At 39.8% G+C, this 17,275-nt stretch overlaps 1 protein-coding gene across 5 annotated transcripts in view; it reads left to right on the top strand.

Moving 5' to 3' along the window:
- Window positions 1–17,275, top strand: part of TOX2 (TOX high mobility group box family member 2) — a 307,223-nt gene that overhangs the window by 254,380 nt on the left and 35,568 nt on the right. The gene's annotated exons all lie outside the window — the stretch shown is intronic.

Here is a 17,275-nt window from a genome sequence, read left to right on the forward strand (position 1 = left end):
AGTCTTTAAAGGTAGTATGTAAACATTAAGAGGAAAGGAGACTTGTTTATGGACTCACATGCAAATTCTTGCTTTTTCTGTGAGATGAAATAAAACCAGTTCTATAGAAGATATACTGTTAGCCTGAGTACTTGCTTGGGAACAGAAGGCCCTTTATCTTTTCTGTGGAGATTTGGATGCTAGCTAAATGTTGATATTGGCAAGGGGAGTCCTGAATGGGTGCATGAACCCAAAGGGAAGACTTTATTGAGAAGCTCCCAAGACTGAGCTTACTTCATATAAACTCAAAGTTTTCTCCATTTTGGACATGGATTAGAATAATAATGAGATTAGTAATAAGAAATTCAGGGGAAATCCCAGCCATGTGGCTATCACAAAGACAGAAAAAGCAGTTCCTATTCCCAAATTAAATTTTCAGAATGTTTTTAATGAAGCCCTCTTCCTCCCACTGAGAAAATGTGGATCCAAAAATTCTGCTGCATTTCAGCATGAGTGGGTGCTCAGAACGCGTGTCCTTTCTCATTCATCTCCCCCTTCAGAGGCTCAGGCTAAATATCAGGCTGATATCCATATTCATTAAAATATATATATTTTTGAAAAGCACCTTAACATTCTTAGAACCCCCTGAGAATTGATTAAGTAACATGCACTTAATTACTTTAGCAACTCTCCTATCATATTCCCCTTAATTTTCCTATGAGACATAACACATCATAAAAAGAAAGAGGAAACTGGTAGGTCTCTTGTGCCTCTTCCCTTGTTTTCATAGGAAATTCGTTGTGTTTTGATCATTCCCAACTTGGGGGTTATTTTGGTAGCCCAAAAATGGGGGGATTGAGAATGAGTGCAATGAGTACAAAAAAGGCTCGTGGAGAGGCAGGTAGACTACAGTAATGTCTAAAGGCCAGCAGTCCTTGGAGTCAAGAAGGCCTGACTTCCTTTCCCACCTCTGGGTTTAATGGGCTGTATAGCTCCAGAAAGTCATTTATACTCTCTGCTCCACACAATGTTCTGAGACTATAAGCTGCAGATCAAGTAGCAACCTGCAATGGTAGAAGGACTTTCCTCACCACAAAAATCAAATGACATCACAATTCTCTTCCCCCAGGATTGGGGGATTGTGCCTGTGCTCAGAGAGACTAAACTAATGGTGTTTGGGCTTTCTAAGATATAGGTCAAATAAGCATCTATTAGGCACCTGCTGTGTGCTAGCCACAGTGCTGGAGAATACCTAGCAAAATGCTGGAAATTCAGACATAAAAAATGAAGTATCCCCTTTCCTCAAGGATTGTATTCAGTGCTGAGAATTCAGCAAAGAGCACTTGTCTACTTCTGGAGCCATGCTTTATAAAGGCTATTGAGGAGCACAATGAATGTGGAAGAGAGGTGAAGGACCTGAAATAATGTCCTAGGTCAGGGCTTCATAACTTTTTAGGGATGATGGACTCCTTTGGTGGTCTGGCAAAACTACATGTCCTTCTCAGGACAGCTTTTTAAATGTATAAAATAAAGTGAATAGGATTACAAAGAAAATCAATTTTATTGATGTTTAATTTTCAATTTCAAAATATCTTTTTTTTAAATCCGAATTTGTTTGTGAGCCTCAGGTTAAGAAGCCCTGTCCAAGAAGGATCAATTACATCTATTACTCAACAAATATTAAGCTCCTGTAATGTCTGTTAGGCACTGGGATTACAAAAGCATAGCAAAAAAGAATATTTTAGCCTAGAGAAGAGAATCCTTGGGAGCAGGGAGAAATGATCACCGTCTTAAAACATCTGAAGAGTTGTCATGAGGAAGAGGAATTAGATTTGGTCTTCTTGGTCCCAGTGAGAAAGAACTAGGAGCAGCAGCAGGTCAGCATTGAAAGAACAGATCAGCTTACCATAAGAAACTTCCTTCTAATCAGAGCTGGGCTGTCCAGACTAAAATGAGAGGTAGAGAGAGGAGCCATTGCTCAGCAGGAAAGGCCTTGAAGTTTGAAGGAATTCTTGTTTCAGCTGCAAATGGGATGGAATGATCCCAGAGGACCTCTCCAACTTTAAGATTCTGTCACTGAGTCAGAATTTAGTCTCACTTATTAACTGTATATCCCTGGACAAGTTCTTAATCCTGTTTTACCTCAGTTTCCTCATCTGTAAAATGAGTTGGAGAAGGAAATGTCAAACTACTCCAGTATCTCTGCCAAGAAAACCCCAAATGGGGTCATGAAGGGAAAAAAAACTGAACCACAAAAAGAAATTTAGCAAGTGCCTACTGTATATAAAACACTTTAATTATTCACTTTTTAAATAAATTATTAAATTATGGCTGACCTAAGAAAAACAAAAGACTCAAATTTTCCATAGAAACTTTTTTTAAACAGTGTTGGATTTAGTTTTGTTTGTTTAACTCTTCCATTTAAAGTTTTATCAGGTGCTCTCAAGCACAGTTTTTTGTTTGTTTGTTTTTATTGAGACATGAGAACATAGAATGGAAAAGGGAGCAGCTAGGTGGTACAGTGGGCCCTGGAGTCACAGCTTTTCCCCTGTGAGCCTGCGAGTCCAAGGGTGAGAGAGTCACCCATCATTCTTATGATTGTATGGCAAAGCAGGATCCCCACATTCTTCCCGGGTTTGCATACTCCCCACTCTGGCCCAGAGCTGTAGAACTGGGGCTCAGTATGGGAGCTGGCCCTGGTGGAAGGATGAGGGGAAAGGAGCTAAGGAGGGTGACTCCGCCTGCCCCAGTATTTCACAGTGGGGTCACCATCCCACTGGCTCCTGGAAGCCGGCCTTGGAGATCCTGGGGCAGAAGCAGCGTCCCAGGGGACAGAGCGGTGGCTGGTGAGGGGGGTATGAGGGTATGAACAGTGCCTAGGGGACAAAGTGACTGACTTCCTCTCACGTTTGTTTCCATGAGGGTTTTTCTAACCACAGCACGCACGCCAGATTCGTAATTACTCCTTTGGAGTTGTTCTGCTCTGTTGCATAAATAATATGCAATTTAAAGGGAAAAAAATGTATGATTACATATTTAACGGCTCAATGAAGCTGTTCTGGTCTGCTGGCCACATAATAAGAGTTTTTAAAAATTGTCTTAATACACTATTTACCCAGGAGAGTGGAAGGGCTCCAAATGAGGATGAGCCATTTGTGATTTCAGGACTTAAAACTGCTCTTCTTTTGTAACCTTTCTCCGACCATTGTTGCCTTGATTTAGATTTTTAGATAAAAGGAAAATCAAAGCTAAGGCTAGGACCAAGTCTAACCTGTTCTTCTCCTCGGAGCTACCTGAAGGGCTCCTGGCTTGGTCTCATTTTTCATATCATCTCCATTAACTTCGCTCTCACACCCTTCCACTGGCCAGGCTTTGGTGCGTCAGAGTATAGTAATGATGATGGTGATGACATTTATATCTAAAGTTTGCAAAGCTCTTTCCATACGTTACCTCACTTGAGCCTTATGTATAAGGCAGCTCCTACAGATCACAGCATCAGAGGCAGAACCAGTCTCATCTCATCCTACAGAGGAGAAAGCCCTGACTCAGAGAGATCAGGGATTTATCCAAAGTCACGCAGCAAGCCTCAGAGGCACTGACCCCAAAGCCAATCCTCCCTTCCCTCTCAAGGTACTGTTATCCCCTTTTTTCAGATGAGGAAAGCTATAGCTTAGACAGCTCAGGTGACTTGTCTGTGGTCTTACAGGCAGGATGTAGGGCACTTACAACCAGGTTTTGCAGACTCTGAGTGCATACACTATGTCATACCGAGCAGCCACAGGACGCTGGCCTGGAGTCGAGAAGACCTGAATTCAAATGCAGCCTCAGACACTTTCTAGCTGTGTAACTGTGGGCGGGTCATTTAATGTCTCTCAGCCTCAGTTTCCTCCTCGTAAAACTGAAAGGGTCACATTAGCTGCTCTCAATTTCTGATCTCAAGACTCTCCCAGCTTTCAATCTGGGAGCCTGGCATTCCGGGTCCAGAGAGAAAAGAGGCTCTCCAAATTTTTCCTATGTTCCCACACTCCATTATACAGGTGAGGAAACTGAGACCATGAGCAATTAAACGACTTGCCCAGGATCACTTCGGTAGCATCTGGGGTAGTCTTCCTGAATCCAAGTCTAGCAGATAAATACTTGCCCACCTGACTGCTGCTCCAAGTCCCCTTCCAACATAGGAAGTAGTAAGTTCTCCATCTTTAGGGGCTGTTAACTGAAACTTATCTGATTACTTCCCTGGGTGTTATATTGGGCATCCCTGCTTCAGGTAGAAGTTTGAATCCTGACTCTGCCACTTTTTAGCCATGTAGTTTTAGATAAACCACTGGCCCTCTCTGAACCTCAGGTTCCTCTTCTGTACATTGAAGATGGATTACTCTAAGGTGACTTCCAGCTCTAAATTCTTTGAATGAATGGACATATAATCATTATGTCACAGTGGATAGAGGCTATCCTGAGAGTCAGGAGGACATAGAGTTAACTCCTAGCTGGGGGATTCCAAGCTTGTCTCTTAACGTAATAGTGCCCCAGGCAGCTGTGACTAGACTTTGTGATGGGTCAAAGGATTTTACACACCAAGATATCGTCATACTGATGAAGTTTTGGTTCTGGACCAAAAAAAAAAGAGAGAAAAAAGAAAATAACACTGAGCATGTTCACTGAATGATGAGGAAAATGTACAGTACCTGGCACACAGCAGGCACTCAATAAATGTTTGTTCTTTGAATTAACTAATGAAAATTTATTTTGTATAATCATATTGCTTGCCTTCTCAGTAAGTAGAAAAGGGATTGGAGAAGGAGAAGGAAATTAGAACTCAAAATGTTTTGGTTTTTTTTAATATCTAAATAACTAAATGATGGATCTGAATTAACTTGAACACTGCTCAGTAAGGGTGAACCTGGTTGATGTCTCTAACTTTGGCCTTTGTCTGGAGCTGGAATGACCCTAAACCCCTTCCCCATCGTGTGCTAAGAGGGCTATCATTGGTTCTAAACCAGCATCAGGAAAGCTGCCTTACTCGATCCCTGTGAGGACCACTGCCTCCCCAGTAAGTCCCTACCCGGTGGGGGCTCAAGCAGCCAGCTCCACCAGCTCCCTATTAATGAGAAGCTTGCTCCACAGCAGGCTTATCGAGAATGAAGATTGTTAATAAATAAAGCAGGGGGCCCTTCAACTCCTGTTCATATTAATAGGGCTAATAGAAAGGCAGACCGTCTGCCAGCGTGTTTGATTTCCCTCCTGCCGATTCTGTCTCCATGAAGCGATGTGAGCTTAACTTCTTGTTTGAAATGCATTCTTCTCATAGCCTTGGAGAGGCAGACCCCATCCGGGAGCACAAGCACAGGGGAGCCTTCCCACCAGGGCCTGCTGTCCCATTGTACAAAGGTCTGAGCATCATAAGTGAGATCAGAATGGGGGGAGGGTACAGCAGTCCCTGCAGAGCCTCAGTCTACTATAAAATGGAAATAATAACAGCACTTTCCTCCCAAGATTGTTGTGAGGACCAAATAAGGTTACAATTGTATAGTGCTTAACACACAATAAGTACTATATAAATGTCAGTCGCTATTATCCCCATTTTATAGATGAAACAAATGAGTCCCAGAGAGATTGTTATTTGTCAAGTCATATAGCTGGTAAGAATAAGAGGTGAGATTGAACATAGATTTCCTTAATATTGAGTCGTTTTCCCCTCATTCTTCATTTATTCATTGAAAGGTTTTCCATATATCATATTTCTTTGAGAGGATAAGATTGGCAAAGAAAAATTAGTGATTTACTTAGAAACCAGATCAGAAGATACTGACATTCTATTTCTTTATTTTCCAAAACAGAAAAATGAATTGGAATTATTTTAACCCAATTCTCCATTTGCAGTCCTGCTAGGTTTCTATTCTACAAAACAATTATTCCCCTCGCAGGATAAGGGGATCACTTCTACTCTCAATCACTCAGATAGTTCCTCCCTCAGCCTCTTCCTCTCTCTGATTTCAAAGCTAAATGGTGGAGTAGTAATTTTTTCCCAAAGCTTTCCATTACATAGAGCAGAAATTAGATTTCCAGCTTACTCTCCTTCTGCAGCTCTGCCTGGTTTCAACTCTACAGAATAAGCACACTCGTGCCAAATACTCCATAGAGTCCCCATCCTGATTTCCAGCTTCCTCTTATGACTGTCTTTTTTTTTCTTATGATATTCCCAGTGCTTAACACAGTGCTTGACACATAGTAGGTGCTTAATAAATGTCTATTAAATTGAATTATAATAGTTGCATTTCAGCTGACCTTATTATAAACAAAATAAAATAAACTTGTTTACCTAATCTGTGAGAAATAAATGGGGATAGCTAGGTGGTGCAGTGGCTAGAGCACCGGCTCTGAAGTCAGGAAGACCTGAGACCAAATCTGGCCTCAGACACTTAACTCTTCCTAGCTGTGTGACCCTGGGCAAGTCACTTAACTCCAATTGCCTAAAAAAAAAAAAGAAAAAGAAAAAAAGAAAGAGAAATAAGCGGTTTGGGCCGTTGAGCCTCTAAGTTTCTTACTGATTTTACATCTGTCATACTTTCCTCCTATGCCTAAATGTTACCAAGGTAGGAACTGAAAGGATCCTCCAGATTAGAATATATATATATATATATATATATATATATATATATATATATGTATATATATATATATATATATATATATTCTAATATATATATATACATACCTTGGTATTTGGAACTGCAGTGTGAGGATAGGCACATGGAAAGTGTCAAGATACTAGGAGACACCCTCTTTTCTAGAACTAAGTCCATCAAAATAGACTGTTCCCTGAGTATCACGACAATCTTTTGTGGCCATCCTCTGGATGCTTATAGCAGTCTGAGCCATGCTACACCATGACAGGACGTGTGTATCTTCGGGTATATGTATATCTTTGGGTCTGTGGCTCTGTCTTTGTGGGACCATGGGTCCCATAGATGACCAAACAGGAAACTTGTGATGTGAAAGTCTGCACGGACATTTGACCTCTGCTCCCACACATGTTTTCTCCCAGCAGAACTGGAGGATTTGGGGTCATTGTGTGAATCACTGAAAGCATTTGTTTTTGTTTTCAACTGTGTTCGATTCTCCATGACCCCATTTGGATTTTCTTGACAAAGACACCAAAGTGGTTGGCCATTTCCTTCTCCAGCTCATTACAGGAAACTGAGGCAAGCAGGGTTAAGTGACTTACTGGGGGTCTCACACAGCTAGGAAGGTCTGAGGGCAGATTTGAACTCAGGTTCTGACTCCAGTGCCCCCTCACTGCCTTAGAAGAGCCTGGGAAATATTGCCATCTTCTCCAGAGTCAGGGAAACAGGCACAGCATATTCCCAGATATTTCCAACACACCTAAGGTAGTTTCTACTGTTTTTAACTCAGTGCACAATTTATTGGCTGGAACACCAAAAACAAACGCATTCGTTCAATTTGACTACGTATCAGTGATCCAGAGCCGTGCTCCATTTGATGGATCTCGGAGCTCTTTTGCCTTCATCTGGAACTTTAAAACAACAGTTAGCCAGAAATGTGTGCAGACCATATCTGCTTCATTTAGTCACAGCCAAGGTTTCTAGTAAATTGTGTTTTCCATTCCGAAAAGGAGGAGAAAGACCACACATGGAGGAGCAGCATGAGGGGCGACATGTCTCGTGTGTGTGAGAGCAAAGGTCACTCAACTTTCCCAGCTTTTTTTTGTTGTTTCCAGAGCTTTTGGGATCTCCTATTTGTTTGTATCCATGCTGTCAAATAACTGTCATTGTTCTCACCTATTCTTTCATGGGAGCCTGAGCTCAGTGAAAGCATGGAATATATGGATTACATCTGGTAGAACTGAGAATGGGTCATATCCCCTCTCTGAAATTAGAGTGCCGGTGACTGGTCATAGATGGCGTGGGACATCTGAGTGATTCCTCACAACAAAGGCAACACAGGACTGAGGGAAATGGTTATTAATAACAATGATTTGGGGAGACTCACATTTTCCCCTTTTTCTTTTGTTCTCATTTTAAGATCTCAGTCTCTGCATATATGTGCCAAAATGTTTGTGGCAGCTCTTTTTGTTGTAGCTAGAAACTGGAGGATGAATGGATGTCCATCAGTTGGAGAATGGTTGGGTAAATTGTGGTATATGAAGGTTATGGAATATTATTGCTCGGTAAGAAATGACCAGCAGGAGGAATATAGAGAGGCCTGGAGAGACTTAAATCAACTGATGCTGAGTGAAATGAGCAGAACCAGAAGATCACTGTACACTTCAACAACAATGCTGTATGAGGATGTATTCTGATGGAAGTGGAAATCATCAGCATAAAGAAGATCCAACTCACTTCCAGTTGATCAATGATGGACAGAGGTAGCTGCACCCAGAGAAGAAACACTGGGAGGGGAATGAAAATTGTTAGCACTAATATCTGTCTGCCCAGGTTGCATGTACCTTCGGATTCTAATGTTTATTGTGCAACAAGAAAGTGATATTCGCACACATGTATTGTACCTAGACTATATTGTAACACATGTAAAATATGTGGTATTGCCTGTCGTCGGGGGGAGGGAATAGAGGGAGGGGGGGTAAATTGGAGAAGTGAATACAAGGGATAATATTATAAAATATATATATATATATATATAATAAAAAAAAAAAAAAAAAAGATCTCAGTCTCTGAAGGAAGAGATAACTTTCTCCTGTACCCAGACCCCACCCAGGTGGGGAAGACAATGTGTTCTGCTCAAGTTTGGTTGGAGATAAACTTTTTAAATAGATTTCCCAAATCTGAGGATAACACAAGAAGTAAATGACATAATCAGAGTTCAGGTCCAGCTCCTCATTACAATATTCAGTCTCTCATTAATTGTAAACCAATCAGAGTTAACTGCCATCCTGGGGAATGGCTTTTCCAATGGACATGTAAGCAGCAGCCTGCGATATTTGACTTTGATCTAAAAAATGGACAAATAACTATTCTTTTATTAAAATTCTGAAATTATTAATAAATTATTAAATTACCCAGTAATTGTGTCTCTTGAACCTTTTTAAATGCCACAGGATACACTTCTGAGAAGGCAGCTTTCCACAAAACATGCCTTCTCTCAAGCCCTCTGTAGAACTTCAAGAAGTTGAATCACACTAACATAGAAGCAGTGGTGATTTAGACAGAGCTTGGGCTGAAGTGTAAACCCACACTGCCTGTGAACAAAGAGTTTACTAAGCTATGGAGATTGCAGTGGGCTGGTTTAATCTACTTCAGAGAACAGACTGCTTTTTTTGTATTTGAAAAGCATCTATTTCTATGACCACTTAATAAAGATTTGTTAAATAAATAAATGAGCTATTGCTACACCAATTAAAAATTATCCACTTGTTAAAGCATGGTAGCTTAGAAAATAATCTCTAAGTATTTTTTACATAGTTTTATTAAAAAGTAAACAGTGAAATGGAAATTCATGGTTTTCTATTGAATCCTCTTTTATATTGTGCTGTGTGCATGGGAACTGTTTTCCTTTTTGTCTTTTTGTATTTAAGCTAAAAAAAATGTTTTTAATTATCCACTTACTAAAGCAAGTTTAAATAATGCTGTAGTTGAGTAAGTTCAGTATGAGTTTAAGAACACTATATTTAAAGTTCATCTGGAATGTTGGTCCCAGCTCTATCATTTATTCCCTATAAAATTTTGGGCAAGTTACTTAATTTCTCTTGTCTTAATTTCCTCAACTGTGAAATGAGGGAGTTGTAGTAGATAATCTCAAAACTCTAGCTCTAAATCAGTTACCTTCTGTGGCCTTAAAAAAAATAGAAGAGGTAGAGCCAAGATGGCAGAGTAAAGGCCTGAGCTCTCCACCAAATCCCTTCAAATACCTTGATGTAATGAACCTAAACAAATTAAGCCCAGGACAATTTAGAAATCAGGAAGAGAGAGGAGCACAGTCCAGAGCAGGCTACACCAATGCAGACTGGGCCCAGCAAACTTGGAGCAGATATCAGGCTACTAAATTAGTGACAGCAGTAGCGGTTTCCAGACCTCTCAACCCACAGACTGTAAGGGGATCAGGCATCCCCTCAGTTTGTAATTCCTTACCATCCCAAAGGGAGCTGCTGTGGATATTTTTGTGCGTGTAGGTCTTTTCCTTTTTTTGTGTGATTTCTTTGGGATAGATGTAGTGGTGGTGGTGCTGGATCAAGTGATATACATGGTTTTGTGGTCCTTTGGGCATGGTTCTATATTGTTCTCCAGAATGAGTTCACAAATCCATCAATAATGCATTTATCATTTTCCTTATCTGTCATATTAGCCAATTGGGTAGGTGTAAGATGGTACCTCAGAGTAAGTATACATATTATAAACAATACATTTTTAGAGAGGTAAAACCTAAGATATATTCTTTTTTTATTTTATTTTTTATTAATTTTATAATTATAACTTTTTTTGACAGTACATATGCATGGGTAATTTTTTACAACATTATCCCTTGCACTCACTTCTGTTCCAAATTTTCCCCTCCTTCCCTCTCCCCTCTCCCCTAGATAGCAGGCAGTCCCATACATGTTAAATATGTTATAGTAAGGATATATTCTTTTATTTTTCAATGTTGTCTTTATCACTGATTTTCCAGAAGTTTCAACTAATAGATTTTCTTCATACCTTCTAATATGACAGATACTCAGATGGCCATTGTGCTACTGTCTTGAAATTGTTGATCTTCCTGCTATGGACCCAATGTTTGTAGAAGTAGAGTAGGGAAAATTAATACAGAAAGTAATTACATTATCACATTTGCAAGAGAGTCTGATGAAGGTAGGATAATCTATTAAATTTCAAGAAAAATGTCCTGTGTTAGGACCAAGAAGTAAAAGCCAGAAAAATTGGCAAGTATCTATCTACTTGTATATGCTCACTTTTGAAGTAAGCAAAAATAGTTTCCTTGAAAACATTTAAAGTTCTATTTGTTTTCTGACTCATATGAAATCCTTAAAAAGCAAAGGTGATTTTTTAAAAAGAGTTCTTGTGGTTGCTCACAAAACAGTGCATAGTACAAGAGAGTAGTAAACCCAGCTCTCCTTAAATCATACCACCTTGGAAAACCAAAAACTTACATGTCTTCAGAACTATCTTTGAAAACAACTGCACATGAAACCTGAAACTTGGAACAGTGCCCCCTTCACTCTTGAAGCAAAGCCCCACTTTAGCATAGAGTTAAAAGTCAAGATAGGCAACAAATAGCAAACAACAGAAAAAAAATGCTGAACATAGAAAATTACTTTGATGATAAGAAAGATCAAAACATACATTCAGAAGAAGACAGCAAAGTCAAAATTCCTGTATCCAAAGACATTCAAGAAAAATATGAATTGGTCTTAAGCCATGAAAGAACTGAAAAAAGATTTTAAATATAAGGTTAGAGAGCTATAGGAAAAATTGGGGAAAGAAATAAGAGTGATATTATAAGAAAATCATGAAAAATAGAGCCAACAGCCTGGTAAAAGAGCAACAAAAAATACTGAAGAAAATATCTTAAGAAACAGAAGTCAAAAGATAAAAATGGCGCAAAATTCCATTGTAGAATAGAATGTCTTGAAAAGCAAAATTGGCCAAAGGTAAAAAAACGTACAAAAGTTCACTGAAGAAAATCATTCCTTAAAAATTAGAAATAGTCAAGTGGGTGATAATGAAATTATAAGGCATCAAGAAACAAAGTCAAAAGAATGAAAAAAAGAAAATGTGAAATATTCCATTGAAAAAACAACTGATCTGGAAAATAAATCTGTGAAAGACACCTTAAAATATCATCTTTCAAGAAATCATTAAAAGAAATTATCAAGGAAAACTGCCTTGATATTCTAGAACCAAATAGAAATTAAAATAATTCATCAATCACCTCCTAAAAGAGATTCCAAAATGAACACTCCAAGGAATATTACAGCCAAATTTCAGAGCTCACAGTTCAAGGAGAAAATACTGCAAGCAGATAAAATGAAACAATTCAAATATTGTGGACCTACAGTCAGGATTTAGCAACTTTTACATTAAAGGATCAAAAGGCTAGATACTCTTGCCTTGAAATTGTTGATCTTCCTTCTATGGACACAACGTTTGTAGAAGTAGAATAGGGAAAATTAATACAGAAAGTAATTACATTATCACATTTGCAAGATAGTCTGATAATCTGTGAAATTTCAAAAAAAGGGCAAAAAAAGCTAGACTTATTACTCAGCAAAATTGAGTATAATCCTTCTGGAATGGCTGAATGAGTTGGGTATGATCGTGATGCCATACTGTTGTGCTTTAAGAAATGCTGAGCAGGTTGCTCTCAGAAAAACATGGAAAAAACTTACATGAATTGATACCAAGTGAAATGAGCAGAACCAGGGAAACATTGCACACTGGAACAGCAATATTCTATGATGAATAACTTTGCTATTCTCAGCAATACAATGATCCAAGACAATTCTGTAGGACTTGTGATGAAAGGTTCTGTCCATCTCCAGAGAAAGAACTGGTAGAGGATAAATGCATATCAAAAATACATTTTCTTTACTTTATTTTTGAGGAAGGTTTTTGTCTGTGTTTTCTTTCATGAATTGATTTACATAAACTGATGTTTTGTATGACTATATATGTATAACTTATGTCAAATTGCTTTCCTTCTTAAAGAGGAAAAGAATGGAAGGAGGGAGAGAATTAGTAACTCAACCTTTGAAAATATAAAAATTGTTTTTACATGTAATTGGAAAAAAATAAAACAAATAAAATTTTAAAAATGTAACTTATCCATTGAATGGATGTCCATCAATTGGAGAGTGGTTGGGTAAATTGTGGTATATGAAGGTTATGGAATATTATTGCTCTGTAAGAAATGACCAGCAGGAGGAATACAGAGAGGCCTGGAGAGACTTAGATCAACTGATGCTGAGTGAAACGAGCAAAACCAGGAGATCACTATACACTTCAACAACAATACTGTATGAGGATGTATTCTGATGGAAGTGGATATCTTCAACATAAAGAAGATCCAACTCACTTCCAGTTGATCAATGATGGACAGAAATAACTACACCCAGAGAAGGAACACTGGGAAGTGAATGTAAATTGTTAGCACTACTGTCTATCTACCCAGGTTACTTATACCTTCGGAAGCTAATAATTAATGTGCAACAAGAAAATGGTATTTACACACATATATTGTATCTAGGTTATATTGTAACACATGTAAAATGTATGGGATTGCCTGTCATGGGGGGAAGGGAGTGGAGGGAGGGAGGGGATAATTTGGAAAAATGAATTAAAAAATGTAACTTATCCAGCCACTTAAGCTTCATGGAAAGGAAGAGAAAAAAAATGCTTTTGAGCATCATGGGAGACCCTCAGTCCCTACTTAAACTTATTTTGCATACAGGTTTTACATACATGGGCTTTGTATATCTTAAAGTAATACAGAAATTCGAGTTGCTCTTATTTTGCCTTCCATTCCAAAGCATGGCAGAAATAGCAAATTGATGGAGAAAGCAGGTAACACTGCTAGAGGCAGGTCCCCTGAGAAATGAAGGAAGTGATAGCCTAACATGGAAGGAAATAAGAAAAGTATAAAAAACGTATAGGAAGAAGAAAGGTAATAAACATTGTGTGCTAAGTGCTTTAATTTGATCTTTACAGTAACTTTGGGAGGTGGGTATTATTTTTATCCTCATTTTATAGTTGAAAAAACTAAAGGCAAACAGGGTAAGTGACTTCCCCAGGGTTTCACAGCTAGTAAATGTCTGCAGCAGGATTTAAACTCAGGTCTTTTTGATTCCAGACCCATCACTCCATCCACTATACTATTTGGCTACTTCAAAAGATAGGAGAAGCAAAGATGAAAGAGTCATGGATTTTTAATCTTCAGTGTTTTTGACACTCACTGTCCGTACTGCCTTGGACAATTCATGAAGCATCTGGGTTTCATGGTGGCTAGTGCTCTGGATTTTGCATCAGGAAGACCTGATTTTGAATCATGCCTCAGATATTTACTCGTTCCGTAACCCCGGTAATTAATTACTTGTAAAACTAGGAGGTTGGGCTAGATCCTGTGAATTCTCTGGACCATCGAGGCAGTTGGTAGGGAGCCCTGTGTGGACCATCTTAACCTCTGAAGGCTTACTTGCATTACAATCCAAAAATGAGATCCTGAGCCTCAGGGGAAAGTTTGAACAATGCTCAGTGCCTTGCATAAGTAGGCAGGGAGTATGCAATCCATCTCAGCAAAGTTTCCTCCTGAAATGGGGAGAGGGGAGGAAACTCAGCTGCATGAGTGCTTAAAAACATAAACCTCATTTATTTGGAAAATTCACTTCTCTGAATCAGGCCCATTTCGTGATAGTGGCGGATAACTGAGGCTCTTACTGTATCCTCTGATGGGTGATCTTTCAACTCATCTTACAGGATCCAGGCCCCCACACCTTTACTTTGCATTGTTACCTCATCCTCATTCCTTCTACCATTAGAATATAAGCTTCTTGGGGGGTTACTACGTATGTTTGTATCCCCAGCCCTTAGCACAGTGCCTAACACATAATAAGGTATTTGTCTGTGTATTTAAACAAATAGTTATGATAGGTATGCTTGTCGAAAAACAGAGATGAATAAGACCCGGCAGCCACCCTCAGGGAGCTCTGTCTAATTAGACTAATTAGGCTGTGGCCTGCTGACCTATATTTTGTTTTTTACTCACCCCACACACACACACACACACACACAATTTCTCTAAACCATCAGCCACCTGGTGCTTTGGGGCCCAAATGCTGTTTCACCCCCCCTGCACCCCAGCCTGTGGTGGGGCTGGGCAGTGTCTGTGAGGTCAGCCAACTTGGCTCCAAGCCAAACAAAGAGAATTAACTGTGAACTTTCCAAACATTTTAAATTAGTCAGCTCCTGCTAGCCTTCCACTAGGCTTTTCGAGGTGCCATGGGATGTGATCCAGGCGTCTACACTGCACACTTGGACTCCATCCCAGGGTGAGATCTTCCTGCTTCCCCTTCCAAAGCATCTTCATTTTATCCAAGCCAGGAGTCCTCCTCAGAGGAAGCCATTCCTGGACCTCGAGGGAGGCTGCAAAAGGACTGCTTCCTCTTCCCATGCACAATAAATGTCAGAAATTGAAGGGTCCTGGAGGAGAATAAGAATAGCATTATTTATTATCCATTATCAAAGACAGAGTAACAGAGTGAATAGAGTACTGGACTTAGAATCCCCTCTCAATACACACTAGCTCTGTGTGACCAGGACAAGTCCCTTAAACTCTGTGTTGGAGCTCTGCATTGATGGAGGGAGTTCCTCTACAAGTCCGAGGAGTGTACATTCAGGTTTCGAAGAGACCTTAGTGTCCGGCTGGGGCAACGACCCCCAGTTTTACAAATGAGGAAACTGAGTCCCAAAGAGATTAAAATGATCCGCCACAAGGTTACACCACAAAGACGTGTCAGAAGCAATGTTTGTAGGTGGGTTTTCCGACTCTCTAGACAGTTTTTCCCTCTGTGTCACCGGCCCTGCCTCTCCAGAAGAGTGAGCTCCTTACAGACGTGGATTCTTTGATTCTTCATCTTCAGACCCCCAGAACCAAGCACAGCACCTCGCAATCTTGTACCCAACCTCTGATTTCACTGCTGTAGAGAAACTTCCTCTGCATTTCTTGTTTTTAGAAAGTTGACTGGAGTGTAGGTAACAGGGGCAAGATTTTAATCCAGCCACTCTGCCCCGGGGGATAAGGATAACCACGGCTGTATCCCATTTCTTTGCACATAATAAAAGTTCTTGTTGATTAATTAGTGGCACAGTAACAGCTGACACCTCCCATCCTTCACATGTATCTCATTTTGATGGATTAAGTCTCTTTATCCTGAGAAAAGAAACATATTTCAGACTTCTATCAGCCCTGAAGGAAAGATAGAGTGAAATGGACAAATCCTGACATCTCCCAACACAGCCACCCCCGAGAAGCTTGACCTTGATCTAGGAAGTCATCACTTCAGGCTGCAAATGTCACTCTCACTATAGGTTCTTGAGGCTAACTGATGGATGATGGTTTCCAAACCAAGTTATCAAGGGAGCTCCAGATGCTTGGGATATCCTTAGGGGTAGACTTCTGCAAGGAAATCCATCTGCACATCCTTTGCCAGACATTTCAGGACCGGCCCAGAAAAATATTTCTCCAGCCTGGTTCAATAAACAAGCAACTATTAATCACTTCCTTTAGGAAATTGGATGGTGCAGTGGATAGAATATTGGACCTGAGTTCAAATTTGTCCTCAGACATTAGCTGTGTGACTCTGGGCAAATTAACCTCTATCTTTCTCGGTTTGTTCATCTGTAAAATGGGAATGATAGTAGTTCTTATTTCCCAGCATTGTTAGCAAGATAGTTGCAAAGTGCTTAGCCCAGTGTCTGGCAAATAATAGACACTGTATAAATGCTATTCTCTTTCAATCCATCAAAAGATATTTATTCGAATCTGTTCTGTTTCAGGCTCTCTGCTAAGTGATGAGGGAGAGGAGGAGGAGGAGGAGAAGGAGGAGGAAAGGGAGAGAAGGTAGGGAAGCAGTTTTTGCTCTCCAGGAGCTCACATTCTAGTAGGAAAGAAAGCATCAAATCTAAGTACATATAAATGCAGAGTCGACAAAGTGCTCTAGGAGGTAAGGAAGCTAGCATCTTCCTAGTTACTATTAGTAACTTAACCTAGAAGAGCTTCGTTTTACTCCTCAGAAAAAAAAATGAAGGAATTGGACTATCTGGACTCAGAGGTCTTTCTCAGCTCTAAATCTGCCTCTGTTTCTGACCATCAGAGGTGATTAGAAAGGGCCTTCTGCAGAGGTGGCCTTCCAGCTGACTCGGACTCAGTCAGGACAGTGAGGGAAAAGATATGGATTTGGGAGATGGAGCACAAGCACAAGGAAATGGTGGTTAGACAGCCTGACTTGACTGTAGAGCTTGTGAGGGATGTTATAAAGAGCTAGAAGGATAGAAAGAGAAAAGGTTATAAGGAGCTTAACCAGACAGAGGAGTGAGTTTTATTTTTTCCTGGAAGTAATAGGGATCCATTGAAGTTTATTGAATGAAGGAGTATTCAGATCTATGGCCAGATCTATGCTTGTTGAAAATGTGAGCAGAAGAAGGGTTGGAGAAGGGAAGACTTGAGAAAGAAACTAATTAGGAGAGAGGTGAGGAGAGCCTGAAGAAAGAACTTTATAAACTGTGAAGTACCATGTAAGTCTTTATTATTAGCCTGGGGAGGGCTACAT

Source organism: Sminthopsis crassicaudata, chromosome 2 (assembly GCF_048593235.1).
Source record: "Sminthopsis crassicaudata isolate SCR6 chromosome 2, ASM4859323v1, whole genome shotgun sequence".
Taxonomy (NCBI): domain Eukaryota; kingdom Metazoa; phylum Chordata; class Mammalia; order Dasyuromorphia; family Dasyuridae; genus Sminthopsis; species Sminthopsis crassicaudata.